This window comes from Bubalus bubalis, chromosome 3 (assembly GCF_019923935.1).
Source record: "Bubalus bubalis isolate 160015118507 breed Murrah chromosome 3, NDDB_SH_1, whole genome shotgun sequence".
NCBI lineage: Eukaryota > Metazoa > Chordata > Mammalia > Artiodactyla > Bovidae > Bubalus > Bubalus bubalis.
The window spans coordinates 154,987,637-155,002,954 of NC_059159.1; positions in this window are offsets into that span (position 1 = coordinate 154,987,637).

Genomic DNA, 15,318 nt, shown 5'->3' on the forward strand with positions numbered 1-15,318 from the left:
CAAAGGACTTAATTGGTTTCTAATATACTATATTATTTACTTATATTTATGTTTGCCATTAGTTTCTGAATCCTCAAACTAAAGTATAAACTCCATAAAGGTGTAGGGATCTTTGGGTCTTTTATTCACTAATATATCACATGCACTTAGAAATAAACCAGGTGTCTAGTTAGCACCTAATGAATCAAACTAGAATAAATACATGAAGTTTGTAACATGTTCATGGCACCTTTCCCAGTTTCTAGTGATGCTTGTTATCCTTGTAATATTTTGTAGTGAATACTCATTTCAATAGGACCCTGGAGTGGGAGGGTTAGATCTTTTCCACAGATTTTTCATTTCTATGTAACCAAAATGAGTTTACATCAGCATCTTACCAAAATGCCTCATAATTTTATCCTTTCTGAGCTGAACCTAAATGATCTACACTGATGAGTGTTTTTCTTTCCCACTGGAAACATTCAGGTTAAGCAAATTTATTGTCAAGATAGGATGCCATCTTGTTATCCTAGAAACAGAGCAAGAGATGTAAGTTCAAGGACTTTAATTGTCCGTGACATCAAGTAACATTATCCTGGTGTATCTCAAAAAAAGACATAGAAATAAATATTTGTGCTAGTTCATTAGGGAAACCTCTTCTTGGCAGAATATTGAAACTATACTGTGATTTTTCTGCTTATTGGACTCTACATATACAAATTTCTTACAGACCCTCACCTTGTTATCATAGAGCCTTGCTTTGCTTAAATGGTTCAGTAATCATACACTCTAGAGTGTATAGACAGGACATACTTGGTTACATTTTTAGTATTTTCTAAAGTTTTTGATAATGTTGTTAGAGGCAACCTCATGGACTGTGTCATCTCTGCAGTAGGACGATCTCCCATATTTCATTTTCAGAGGGTAATCTTACTTTTCATTTGGGAAATGAATAACACTGTTGCATTCATATTCTTATGACCTTTATCTACCTTAAATGACTGGTTTGAGGGTTGTATCACCTAAGCATTAAGAAATACTCTAAAAATTGATTACCTAAATAAAATATTGCATTTTAATTTGGGGTTATTGACACATTACCTAACTTGTATGAGAGGAATTTTCTACCCACCATATAAGTTGGCAAATGTTTGAAGAGCCTTGTCTCACTTGGTCATACCAATTCCATATCATCTATTTGACTACTTTTGGTTAAAAAAATTAAATTACAATGTGTATCATTTTGAGTAAATATTAAATATAAGAAATATTTAATATCAAACAAGATTTTTATCTTTTAATCATCCATGTATCTGATATTAATGTAGGATTTTTCTGAGCAGATGAATGAAACATTAATAGCTCTTAAACTTTTCTTTTTTAACCCAAGTGCTGTCCAAATTATTTTTAATTTCTAGTTACTAACAGCAAGTTCAAATAAGTATCTCTATATTTTAATATTTTTTTCACAACCTGCTTCATTGTGATTATTATAGAATTCAGGTCTCAGCTCACCTAAACAATGATTTAGAGTACAAATATGAGGGTTAGGCATGAGATACAAGAATAACCACAGTTTTATGTAAAATTTATGAATGAACTTTTATGGATAACAGAGATTTAAAGTTAAAAAAAAAAAACCTGCATTAACAAAATGGAGCAATTTGTTCTTATTTAGGAAACTGAAATCCCCAAGGCTTTCTTATGTAAGGAAATTGAAAGTTTCCCAGCCAGTTAAAAACTAACTTGAAAAATCAAGAATCACTTATAAAATTGAGTGGTAAGATCCTTATCTAAACCAGGAGAAATTATGTAAGTACAATACTTCTCCAAAACTGGAAGTATGTAAAAATGATCAAAGACATTTAGCAAATTATTTTTGTAATATATACTGTGGACCTCAATAACATAACCTGAGTTATAAAAAATGCCATGAGCAATATCATCTCTATCTCAGTGAATAAGCTGACATCAAAGATATCTCTAAGATTTTGATGCCCTACTGAGAATACTTACCTTAACTGCTACACTGTGCTGCTGCTTTAGGTCAGACAGCTTGAACTTGCTTTCAGATATTTAAAAATGTGAAGTCATTAATAAAAATGTAATAAGTTACTCTCATCGTGTTCCTGATCCAACTTCATAAAATATTATGCACAAATAATAAATGCTTCCTGCTAGTAAAGTGAACTTGTGCATACAACTTTTCCTATTGTCATAATGTGTTACATCTGGCTTCACATGTGGGATTATGTGCCTGTGGGCACATAATCTATATGCAAGGTGGCAGAAGAGTCGGACCCAAGTTCTGAGAATACATAACTCCATTATATTTAGCCTGAGTGGAGTGATAGGAAGTAAAATATACCCAAGAAAAAGCCAATTTAACTACCTTTTGTTGCCTTTCAGATAAATCAAACACCTAAATTGCTACATCTGAATATCTTATGAGTACCTTCTAAAAAGTGTAAATAATATCCTTTTTTGAACAGGACAAACCTGAGACATGCAGTTGCCTTTATCAAGCCTTAAACACATAGGAACAAATCATATGTGATTTTGTGTGACTGGCTGGTAAGGAGCAGAAATGGTTTATTTAAAAACTAAAATTTTCTAGATATATGAATCTTTTTAGTCACATACTGAATAAGTTTTCTCAGTCTCTTTGGCCTGATTTGCTTCTATGTAATCCTAGCCTTACATTTAAAGTTGAAAAAAATAAATTTCTCTGGTGATACAGAGTTCAGTTAGGTCAAGGAATTAGACATAAGAAATATCTGACCCTAGTAGAACATAAGGCTAAAAGTCTGGAGAAGTGATTTAATCTCACTTCTACTATAATTAGTTTTGAAAAACAGGTTGCTTAAATGAACTTCACCAATCCTCACATATGTTAAAATAAGATAAAGTGTGAAAGGACTTTGAAACCCTAAATACAAGATTAGTTTTTAATTCCTCACACTCTTAGTATTTCAATACTAGTATGCTCTTCTATTTTTTTTTTTCTATAGCCTACAAAGGTCATTAAGGAATTTTATAAAATATAATGAATTGTTTAGAAAGATGAAGCACACCAAAAAGTAAAATTAAAATATGTATTTCTGAAAACTATAATAGGTTCTCTTAAAAGAAAAGATGCTTATAAAATGAAGTTTTTAAAAAATGAATCTCCTTTTTTTCACCCAGGCTTGACCTATTGTTTATGAGTTGTTTCAGGTCTTCTGAGTTAATGTGAGAAGAGATAAGATAATAAGGAATCTAGTGAGAAAGAGTGGGCAGAAACAAAGTGGGGGCAGAGACGCTCTGAAGAGATTTATACTTTCTAAGACGTTGGGGGGTGAAATTAAAGCTATGGAAAACAAGCCCATTTGCCAATGCCCCTCAAGTCATACTGCCTATAGATACAATAATGAGAACTTCTATGCCCATTTCTTGTGACAGAGCATAATATTTGGTAGTGCACAGTGGACAGTGGTGCTAGTGGTAAAGAACTCACCTGCCAATGCAGGAAACATAAGAGACATGGGTTCAGTCCATGGGTTTGGAAGATCCCCTGGAGGAGGGCATGGCAACCCACTCCAGTATTCTTGCCTGGAGCACCCCATAGACAGAGGAGCCTGGTGGGCTACTGCTCATGGGATCACAAAGGGTCAAACACAACTGAAGCAATTTAGCATGCCCCCATGGATAACTGTAAATCCTTAGATATCTGCATTATCCAGACAAACTCAGGTACCAAAGTAGCAGAATTTTATTACCAACTTAAACACTGTATGCTCAGCTTCAGTAACCCTTGTGGGATAATTGATTTTTACCAGCACTCTTGGGTTCTATTATGCTGCTATAGACAGCCCACACTTACATTTTCCTTTTTTCACCATCATTTTTTTAAAAAAGCATTCATATCATCTACTTCTATCATCCCAATGTCAATTCAGCAAACTTTAAATATTCTGACAGAACATTTCTTTTATGCTTATGGTAGAAACAGTGAATTATTTTGTAGTGATTGAAAGGGGTTCCTGTTTTCCCATGGAGCCATCATAACTGAGGCTACATTTGGTATAGCAATATAGCTATAGAGGAAACATCATTGTATAAAAGTGCATAGAGGTAGAGTTAGAAAGATTTGTATCTGTATCTCAGGTCTCTCTCTTAGAAGTCTCCACTTAGTATTCTGCTACTATAGCCTCATTATTAAAGTGGAGATATTAATATTATTCAAAATGAGTTTTAAGACTCTGAGAATCTAAAAATGAGGGCAGATAAAAAAAATTTTAAAAAGAAAGGAAACTATTTTTAAATACTACTTATTAAATTATCAGTAGTTTATTTTGAAAATAATTTTTATTGATTCATTGATACTGTACAACATTGTATGTCAAATGTATTATTCTTAAATTTTAAGACTAACCCAAATACACCCAACTAGAATACATATGTATTATTTCAAATTAAGTGAGGAGTGTGTTTTCTATATCTCACCACTGAGATAGAGACAGACCTTGAATTTAGATCTTCCAAAACCAATATGAATTTCTTCACTTAGAATGCTGAACTTCCCCAGTGGTGTTGAATAGAAACAAAGCCAATGTTGAGGCTAAAGACACGCCAGTCTCCAGGTCCAGAAACAGGCCAGAGAGGTCAGAAACTCTAAACCTGTGGAATTATAAGGATAAAAGATGTCGCTTTTCTGATTGAAACTACAAACTGTCAGATTATTACAGGCTTAGGGAAGAGGGAAATTTCTCAAAAATGGGCTTGTGCAAAACTGGGAAAAAAACAGGACAGGTCTTACCTCTGTAACTGAGCCTACCTACAATAGCGCGTTGACTCCTGAACTGAAAGCCAATAATTCCAATCCTAGTGTTTGTCTAGTGGCTTCACAAGGCAATGTCAAAAACCCCAAAATCAATAGAGTAGTTTCACTTCCTCTTGACAATGTAGATAATTAGAAATAGTATTGTCCCCATCTTAACAACATTAAAAAGTAGTCAGATAAACTACAGAATCCTATAGCTATCCTTGAACTCATCAGACAGCTGGGGTCTCAAGACATCCAAGTGGCCTGAAATCTAGAAGAAACCAGTTCATCCAAAAGACAGAAAGCACTGGCTTCCCTGTAGCAAACCATACAAGCTATATGTCAAGTACCATTTAAGCAGATAAGAATATTTTAGCTAAAATGTTTAACAAATTGCTCAAGGTCAAATGCTGGGCAAGTACAATGAGAAACTGAAGTCAGTGTCACCTTGAAGGTATCCACAGGAAAAATATAAAAACAAATCTAGTTCAACTTCTGATTAGGTTGACTTATACCATATGCAAAAGACCTACAGAAAAACATTGATAGTTTAAATGTAAAATAGTGAAAAAATTATATCTCAAGCAAACATTAATCAAGAAGAACCTAAAATATCAAGATAGATATCAATATCAAAGACTTTAGTATCAAAGTAGACTTCAGAACAAGGAAAATTACCAGGAAAAAAGAAAAATAAGTACATAAAGGTAAGAAGTCATTAAAAAGGAAGACATTAATATCGTAAATGTGAATTCACTTAACAACACATCTTCAAAATGCATAAAACAAAATAAAACTGAAAGAAGTAAACAAATTCCACAGTTATGTTTGGAGATATTGACAACTCCTCTCAGTAACTGATAGAACAAGCTGAGGGTAAATCTATGAGAATATAGGTCTGAAAAACAATCAACTAATTTGACCTTATTGACATTTACAGAAATCTCCACTGAACAAAAGCCAAATGTGCATCCTTCTCAAGTGTACACATGAAATATCTGCCAAGTTTGAACATAACTAGATCAGAAAACAACCCTTAACAAGTCTTTAAAATTAAACCATGCAAAGTATGTTTTCTGACAATAGTATTAAGTTAAAAACTAATACAAGAAAAATATCTATAAAATTGTCATTTATTTAGAATTTAAATAGCATACTTAAAAATTCCAGTGGTTGTGTACGGATGTAAGAGTTGGACTATAAAGAAAGCTGAGCACTGAATAATTGATGCTTTTGAACTGTGATGTTGGAGAAGACTCTTGAGGGTCCCTTGGACTCCAAGGAGATCTAACCAGTCCATCCTAAAGGAGATCAGTCCTGGGTGTTCACTGGAAGGACTGATGCTGAAGCTGAAACTCCAATACTTTGGCCACCTGATGTGAAGAGTTGACTCATTTGAAAAGACCCTGATGCTGGGAAAGATTGAGGGCAGGAGGAGAAGGGGACAACAGAGGATGAGATGGTTGGATGGCATTGCCAACTCGATGGACATAGGTTTGGGTGGACTCCGGGAGTTGGTGATGGACACAAGCCTGGTGTGCTGTAGTTCATGGGGTAGCAGAGTCAGACACGACTGAGCGACTGAACTGAACTGAAAAGGATTGTCATAAAGAAATTAGAATTTTAATGAAATAAAAATGAAAAACTATGTTATCAAAATTTATAGAACTTAAAGTGGCATTTAATGGAAAAATTATGGTATTAAATGCTTATTTTTTTAATTGTAGTATAGTTGGTTTGCAATATTGTGTTTTATGTGTACAACAAAGTAATTCAGTTATATATACATATATTCTTTTTTAGATTCTTTTCCCACATAGGTTATTACAAAACATTGAGTATAGTTTCCAGTGCTATACAGTAGGCCTTTGTTATTTATTTTATACATAGTAATATGTATGTTTAATACACTACTAATTTATCCCAACTCCTAACTTATCCCTCTCTCATACCTTTCCCCTTTGGTAACCATAAGTTTGTTTTCTATTACTGTGAGTCTTTTCTGTTTTATAAATAAGTTCATTGGTATAATTTTTTTAGATTCCACACACAAGTGATATCATATGGTATTTGTCTTTCTCTGACTTGTTTCACTTAGTATCTCTAGTTCCATCTATGTTGCTGTAAATGGCATTATTTCCTACTTTTTAGTAGCTGAGTAATATTACATTGTGTGTGTATGTATATGTGTGTATATATATGTGTGTATGTGTGTATACTTATATACCACATCTTCTCTATCTATTCATCTGTCAATAGACATTTAGGTTCCTTCCATGTCTTGGCTACTATAAATAGTGCTGCTATGAATATTGAGGTGCAATTATAATTTTATAAGAATTTATGCCCAGAAATGAGATTGTGGGATCATATGGTAGCCCTATTTCTAGTTTTATAAAGAACCTGCCTACTTTTTCTAAAGTATCTGCATCAATCTAGATTCCTACCAACAGTGTGACAGGTTTCCCTTTTCTTTACATTCTCTCCAGCATTTATTATTTGCAGACTTTTTAATGATGGCCATTCTGACCAGTGTGATGTGATACCTCACTGTAGTTTAGATTGAATTTTTTTAATAATTAGCAATTATTGAGCATCTAGTGAAAGAGTGAAAAAGTTGGCTTAAAGCTCAACATTCAGAAAACGAAGATCATGGTATCTGGTCCCATCACTTCATGGGAAATAGATGGGGAAACAGTGGGAACAGTGTCAGACTTTATTTTGGGGGGGGGGCTCCAAAATCACTGCAGATGGTGACTGCAGCCATGAAATTAAAAGACGCTTACTCCTTGGAAGAAAAGTTATGACCAACCTAGATAGCATATTGAAAAGCAGAGACATTATTTTGCCAACAAAGGTCCGTCTAGTCAAGGCTATGGTTTTTCCTGTGGTCATGTATGGATGTGATAGTTGGACTATGAAGAAAGCTGAGCTCCCAAGAATTGATGCTTTTGAACTGTGGTGTTGGAGAAGACTCTTGAGAGCCCCTTGGACTGCAAGGAGATCCAACCAGTTCATTCTGAAGGAGATCAGCCCTGGGATTGCTTTGGAAGGAATGATGCTGAAGCTGAAACTCCAGTACTTTGGCCACCTCATGCGAAGAGTTGACTCACTGGAAAAGACTCTGATGCTGGGAGGGATTGGGGGCAGGAGGAGAAGGGGACGACAGAGGATGAGATGGCTGGATGGCATCATTAACTCGATGGATGTGAGTCTCAGTGAACTCCGGGAGTTGGTGATGGACAAGGAGGCCTGGCGTGCTGCTATTCATGCGGTCGCAAAGAGTCGGACAGGAATGAGTGACTGAACTGAACTGAACTGAGCATCTTTTCATGTGCCTGTTAGCCATCTGTAGGTCTTCTACGGAGAAATATCTATTTAGATCTATTTCCCACTTTTTGACTGTTTTTTTGTTTGTTTGTTTGTTTGTTTGATATTGAGCTGCATGAGCTGTTTGTAAATTTTGGAGATTAATCCCTTGTTGTTTGCATTGTGTGCAAATATTTCCTCCCATTCTATAGAAATAATTAGGTCCCTTTTGTTTTTGTTTTTTTGTTGTTTTTGTTATTTTGTTTTGTTTTTCTTTTCATTACTCTAGGAGGTGGATCCAAAAGCATATTGATGTGATTATGTCAAAGAATGGCCTTCCTATGTTTTCCTCTAAGAGCTTTATAGTATCTGGTCTTACATTTATGGCTTTAATCCATTTTGAGTTTGTTTTTGTGTATTGTGTTAGAGAATGTTCTAAATTTATTTTATTTTATTTTACACGTAGCTGTGTAGTATTCCCAGGACCACTTATTGAAGAAGCTATCTTTACTTCATTGTCTACTCTTGCCTCCTTTGTCATAGATTAATTGACCATAGATGTGTGAATTTATTTCTGAGCTTTCTATCCTACTCCTGGAATTTGAAGTTAAGTGGGCCTTAGGAATCATCACTACAAACAAAGCTAGTGGAGGTGATGGAATTCCAGTTGAGCTATTTCAAAATCTGTGATGATGCTGTGAAAGTGCTGCAATCAATATGCCAGCAAATTTGGAAAAGTCAGCAGTGGCAACAGGACTGGAAAAGGTCAGTTTTCATCCAATCCCAAAGAAAAGCAATGCCAAAGAACGCTCAAACTACTGCACAATTCCATTCATCTCACATGCCAGTAAAGTGATGCTCAAAATTCTCCAAGCCAGGGTTCAGCAATACGTGAACTGTGAACTTCCAGATGTTCAAGCTGGTTTTAGAAAAGGCAGAGGCATCAGAGGTCAAATTGCCAACATCCACTGGATCATCAAAAAAAGCATCTATTTTTGCTTTATTGACTATGCCAAGGCCTTTGTGTAGATCACAATAAACTGTGGAAAATTCTGAAAGAGATGGGAATACCAGACCATCTGACCTGCTTCTTGAGAAACCTGTATACAGGTCAGGAAGCAACAGTTAGAACTGGACATAGAACCACAGACTGGTTCCAAATAGCAAAAGGATTACGTCAAGGCTGTATATTGTCACCCTACTTATTTAACTTCTTTGCAGAATACATGAGAAATGCTGGGCTGGAAGAAGCACAATCTGGAATCAAGATTGCCAGGAGAAAAATCAATAACCTCAGATATGCAGATGAAACCACCCTTATGACAGAAAGTGAAGAAGAACTAAAGAGCCTCTTGGTGAAAGTGAAAGAGGAGAGTGTAAACATTTGGCTTAAAGCTCAGCATTCAGAAAACTAAGATCAGGGCATCTGGTTCCATCACATCATGGCAAACAGATGGGGAAACAGTGGAAACAGTGGCTGACTTTATTTTGGGGGGCTCCAAAATCACTGCAGATGGTGATTGCAGCCATTAAATTAAAAGATGCTTACTCCTTGGGAGGAAAGTTAAGAGCAACCTAGACAGCATATTAAAAAGCAGAGACATTACTTTGCCAACAAAGGTCCATCTAGTCAAGGCTATGTTTTTTCCAGTAGTCATGTATGGATGTGAGAGTTGGATTGTAAAGAAAGCTGAGTGCAGGGGAATTGAAGTTTTTGAACTGTGGTGTTGGAGAAGACTCTTGAGAGTCCCTTGGACTGCAAGGAGGTCCAACCAGTCCATCCTAAAGGAGATCAGTCCTGGGTGTTCATTGAAAGGACTGATGTTGAAGCTGAAACTCCAATACCTTGGCCACCTAATGCAAAGAGCTGACTCATTTGAAAAGACCCCAATTATGGGAAAGATTGAAGGTAGGAAGACAAGGGGATGACAGAGGATGAGATGGTTGGATGGCATCACCGACTCAATGGACATGGGTTTGGGTGGACTCGGGGAGTTGGTGATGGACACAGAGGCCTGGCGTGCTGTGGTTCATGGGATCGCAAAGAGTCAGACACAACTGAGTGACTGAACTGAACTGAACTGATCCTGCTCCACTGATCCATATTTCTGTTTTTGTGCCAGTACCCCACTGTTTTGATGACTGTAACTTATAGTATAGTGTGAAGTCAGGGAGCCTGATTCCTCCAGCTCCATTTTTCTTTCTCATGATTGCTTTGGCTCTTTTAGGTCTTTTGTGTTTCCTTACAAATTACTTTTTTTGTTCTAGTTGTGTGAAAAATGCCATTGGTAATTTGATAGGAACTGAATTGAATGTGTGGATTACCTTGGGCAGTATAGCCATTTTGACAATATTGATGGTTCCAATCCAAGAAAATGATATATTTTCATCTCTTTGTGTCATCTCTGGTTTCTTTCATCAGCATTTTATAGTTTCTAGAGTGTAGATCTTTTGTCTTCTAGACAGGTTTATTCCTTAATACTGCATTCTTGGTGATGCAATGTTAAAATGTGATTTTTAAAAAATTTTCCTTTCTAATCTTTTGTTGTTAGTGTATAGAAATGTAACAGATTTCTGTGTATTAATTTTCTTTCCTGAAACTTTACCAAAATCACTGATGAGCTCTAGTAGTTTTCTGGTGGAAACTTTAGGACTATCCTATGTATAATAGGATTCTCTATATATAAAAAGTCCACATATGACAAACCCACAGCTAACATCATACTCAATGGTGAAAAGCTAAAAGTATTTCCTCTATGATCAGGAATAAGACAAGGTTGTCCATTCTTGCCACTTTTATTCAACATAGTTTTAGAAGTCCTAGCCATAGCAATCAGAGAAGAAAAAGAAATAAAAGGGATCCAAATTAGAAAAGAAGTAAAACTGCCACTGTTTGCAGATGAAATGGTACTATACATAAATGCTTTAACAGTAAAGAAGACATGTCTAAAATCAGTGAGCTTCCACATTTAGAAGCTCATTTCAAAATCCACATTAGGCTTTGAATCTCAGAACGCAAATCCTATTAGAGCACCTATTATACCCACTGGATAGAGAAAGGACAACAAAATCCCTCTCATATACTCAATAAATGAGTAACAACATGTTAAAGTAAATGAGTAAAACTAATGCTAAGAAAAAAAGGAAAATTAATTTACTTCTGATGAGATGCAAATGATAGGCCAATCTAAGTGACTATAAACATAAATCCTACTTTTTTTAGGAGTGCAGATGTATATGAAATATACAATTAAAATTTAAAAAGAAAGGCAAATTGCAGGATTCTTTTCTCTTTTTATTGTTGAATACTATTCCGTTGTGTGTATACACCACATCATAGAGGGTATAATGCAAAGTGAAATAAGCCAGACTGAGAAAGATATGTATTGCATGATCTCACTTAAATGTGGAATCTAAAGCAGTCAAATTTGTAGAAGCACAGAACAGAATGTGGGGAAGGGGAAATGGAGAGTTGATGGTCAAAAGATACAAAGTTTCAGTTATTCAAGATTAAGTTCCAAAGAACTTAAATTAAGGTACTCACAGTAGTATACAGTATAGTCCTTGTAGCTTATATTACTGTATTGTATACTTAAATTTTTTAAAAGGGTAAACCTCATATTATATATAATAATGATAATAATAATAATAAAATAATAATAGTAACAACAACAATAGGGGCAGAAAGAAACTTTAGGAATTTATAGATATGTCTGTGGCCTTGATGGAGGTGATGGCCTCAACTGTGTATACTTATTCCCACACTTACCAAGTTGTAAACATTTTATACATCAATTATACTTCAATGAAATGATTTACATTTTTTAAATTATAGACTAGACAGAACAAGAGTGGTTAGGGAATTTAAAGGTAGAAGTCCATTAGAAACAAGATAAAAACTGAGAATGTATAAAAGAAAACAATTCATGGAGACTAGCTTGAGAAGTTCCCAGATACATTTAACAAGAAACCCTATTTGTTTTGAAAACAGGAAATGGCAGAGAAGTAAAAATATTCTGAAGGGTAATGACTAAACATTTTTAAAAACCCAAATGGAAACATAATGAAAATTCCCTAAGTAGAAAATATAACAAATAACTCCATATCTGCTCAATATAGAGTAAAACTAAAGAATATAAAGAGAATGGGTTAGTAGCTAGTTGAAAGAAAAACAGATTATCAAAAAAAGGAATGACAGTGAGACAAATAGCAGATGTCCCACACTATAAGAAAAGAAGAAGAAAATGAAAGAATATTTTCAGTGTCTTGAGGAAGTATGTTAACTCAGACATGGCACAGCTTAATCACTGTTTAATAACTGGGCAAAATAAACACATTTTCAGACATACCAAATTAAAAATATTTCAGTACTTTAAAAAAAAAAGTATCAGGATAGAAGGTGTGTGATGCACTAAAAGCAAACAAACAAACAATAACAAAAATAGAAGCAAAGAGCTTGCATTAGTCACTGATACTAAACAAATATATAAGTAAATAAACACATTTATTTTTGTTGTTTTTAGCAGGCAACACTAAAACTTTAGACAATAAAAATAAGCATGAGGGAGTTCAGTTAGTAGTTTTTAATGGTAGTTTTTTTCTTTATTATGAAGAAGGGAAAGATATGTTGGGAATCTGTAAACTTTTGTCCAAAAAATTCAGTGAAATATGTTGAAAATTTAAAGCAAGAAGAGAAACTCAAGCTATTATTCTAAATTATGAAAAGGAAAAAGTTACTAAAGAAAAATTTTAAAGCTTTAGAAGGAGCCAATGGTTTTCAGAAAAAGATGACAAAGGCAAAGAAAAAGCAAGTATAAATAAGACAGAAAGATAATTTACAGAATATGAGAAAATATTTATAAATTTTATGTAATAAAAGACATATCCTTTAATATTAAAAAAAGCCCTTAAAACCAATAATAAAAAGATATCCAACTTAGAAAGAGCCAAAGATGTGAATTATTTACTGAAGAAAATACACAAATGACCAATAATCACATGATAAGATGCTCAACATTAGAGGAAAAAGCATAGATTATACTGAAATTATTTTTATGCATGTACTGGTTCACAAAGAAAATTCAAGAGCATATGTAGGCTAGCAAATGTAAATAATAAAAGTTAAGGGACATTGTTCTTATGTTTCAGTATTCTGTTTGTTCACGTGGTGTTCTACTTTCTGAAGACTTTGTTTAGCTCAATTTATATTCCACCCATTTACTGAAATATTAAATTTTGTATATATTTTTCATAGTTTTTAAGAGTTGTTTCTTATATTATTATGTTACATTTTTCTTAGAATTCAGATCTTGTTTATGGTTGCAACATCATTTGAGAATATCACTGATTATTTTCTTTGGTTTCATTGATCTCACTCTGAGCAACTATTATAACAATTAGCATTATTGTTTGTATCCTTTTCATGTTGAAACTATGCCTCAAATTCTTTGTGAACCTTTTCTGGCTCTTTTTATTTGCAAATAAACCAATAAATATATATAAGGTGAGTCAGTTTGTGGGCTTGTCAGTTTGTGGGCTTTAGCATAAACAAATAAGTCAGCATTTTTACCATGAGACCCCCTCAGTTCAGCAAGTGAAGATCTTTCTCTCGTGATCTTCCTTCAGGCACACACCCTCCAATTTCCTGTCGATATGGGTGTTCAGGGTGTGCAAGAAAGCAACACTGCTGTGCTGTCATCCAGAGAGCAGAGTGAGACCGAAAGCCACACAATTCAGAATAAAAAGAGTCATTCAATCCTGCTGCTTTCATCTCCTCCCTTTGGCCCTGCTCTCTGCTACACATTAGTTTCCTCAGATATAGCTCCTTCCATTCAAGTTTTCCTCAGGAGAAAAGTAGGAAACAACATAGCAATGCCATTAAGAGAATGGAGACAGACGGCTTGGGTTTGAATCCATTGCACCATTACTTACCGTCTGGTTGAAACTGAGCAGTGTAACCTTTCTGGGTCTCAATTTCCTTATCTGTAAAGGAATAATGTTAGTACTCTTAGGTAATTATAAAAATGAAATTTTGTTTTTTGTTCAGTTCAGTTCACTTAGTCGTGTCTGACTTTGCAACCCCAAGAACCACAGCACTCCAGGCCTCCCTGTCCATCACCAACTCCTGGAGTTTACCCAAACTCATGCCCATTGAGTCAGTGATGCCATCCAGCCATCTCATCCCCTGTCATCCCCTTTTCCTCCTGCCTTCAATCTTTCCCAGCATCAGGGTCTTTTCAAATGAGTCAGCTCTTTGCATCAGGTGGCCAAAGTATTGGAGTTTCAGCTTCAACATCAGCTTCCAATGAACACTTATTTTTTGTAGAGCACAAAGAATAGTGCCTATCACACAGTGGGTGGTATATAAGTACCATAGTAAGTGCTGTATAAGTAACTATTAATACTCTAGACAAACTTTCAACCATCCCCCACTTTTCTGGCTCATATACCAGACCTGTCTCTCAAAGGCAGGGAGTGCTGCCATGACAGAGCTTATAGAGATGCATATTTTCATTGGTTTTCTCAGGGCTCTTTATTTATTCACCTGGTCCACACTTGAAATAAATTTATTGGTTAAGACCCATGGTGCACAAATTGTTAACCATTTTTAATGTGATTCTTAGGAAAACTCCTCTTCAGACTCTTAAGTTGTAGAGCGTTTTCTGGTGTGTGGGAGGGTTTCTAGACTCAGTTACCAGTTCTCCACCTAATTTTGTCACCCAGAACTTTGTGGAAGTATTTTTGTCTGTAATTGTTCTCTCCCCCATTCTCATTGGGGATCAGTACAATTTTTGTTCATATGTTTTCGAGTTAGTAGTAATGTTTCAATTTAATCAGATCAGATCAGATCAGATCAGTTGCTCAGTCGTGTCCGACTCTTTGCAACCCCATGAATCGCAGCATGCCAGGCCTCCCTGTCCATCACCAACTCCCGGAGTTCACTGAGACTCACGTCCATCGAGTCAGTGATGCCATCCAGCCATCTCATCCTCTGTCGTCCCCTTCTCCTCCTGCCCCCAATCTCTCCCAGCCTCAGAGTCTTTTCCAATGAGTCAACTCTTCGCATGAGGTGGCCAAAGTACTGGAGTTTCAGCTTTAGCATCATTCCTTCCAAAGAAATCCCAGGGCTGATCTCCTTCAGAATGGACTGGTTGGATCTCCTTGCAGTCCAAGGGACTCTCAAGAGTCTTCTCCAACACCACAGTTCAAAAGCATCAATTCTTTGG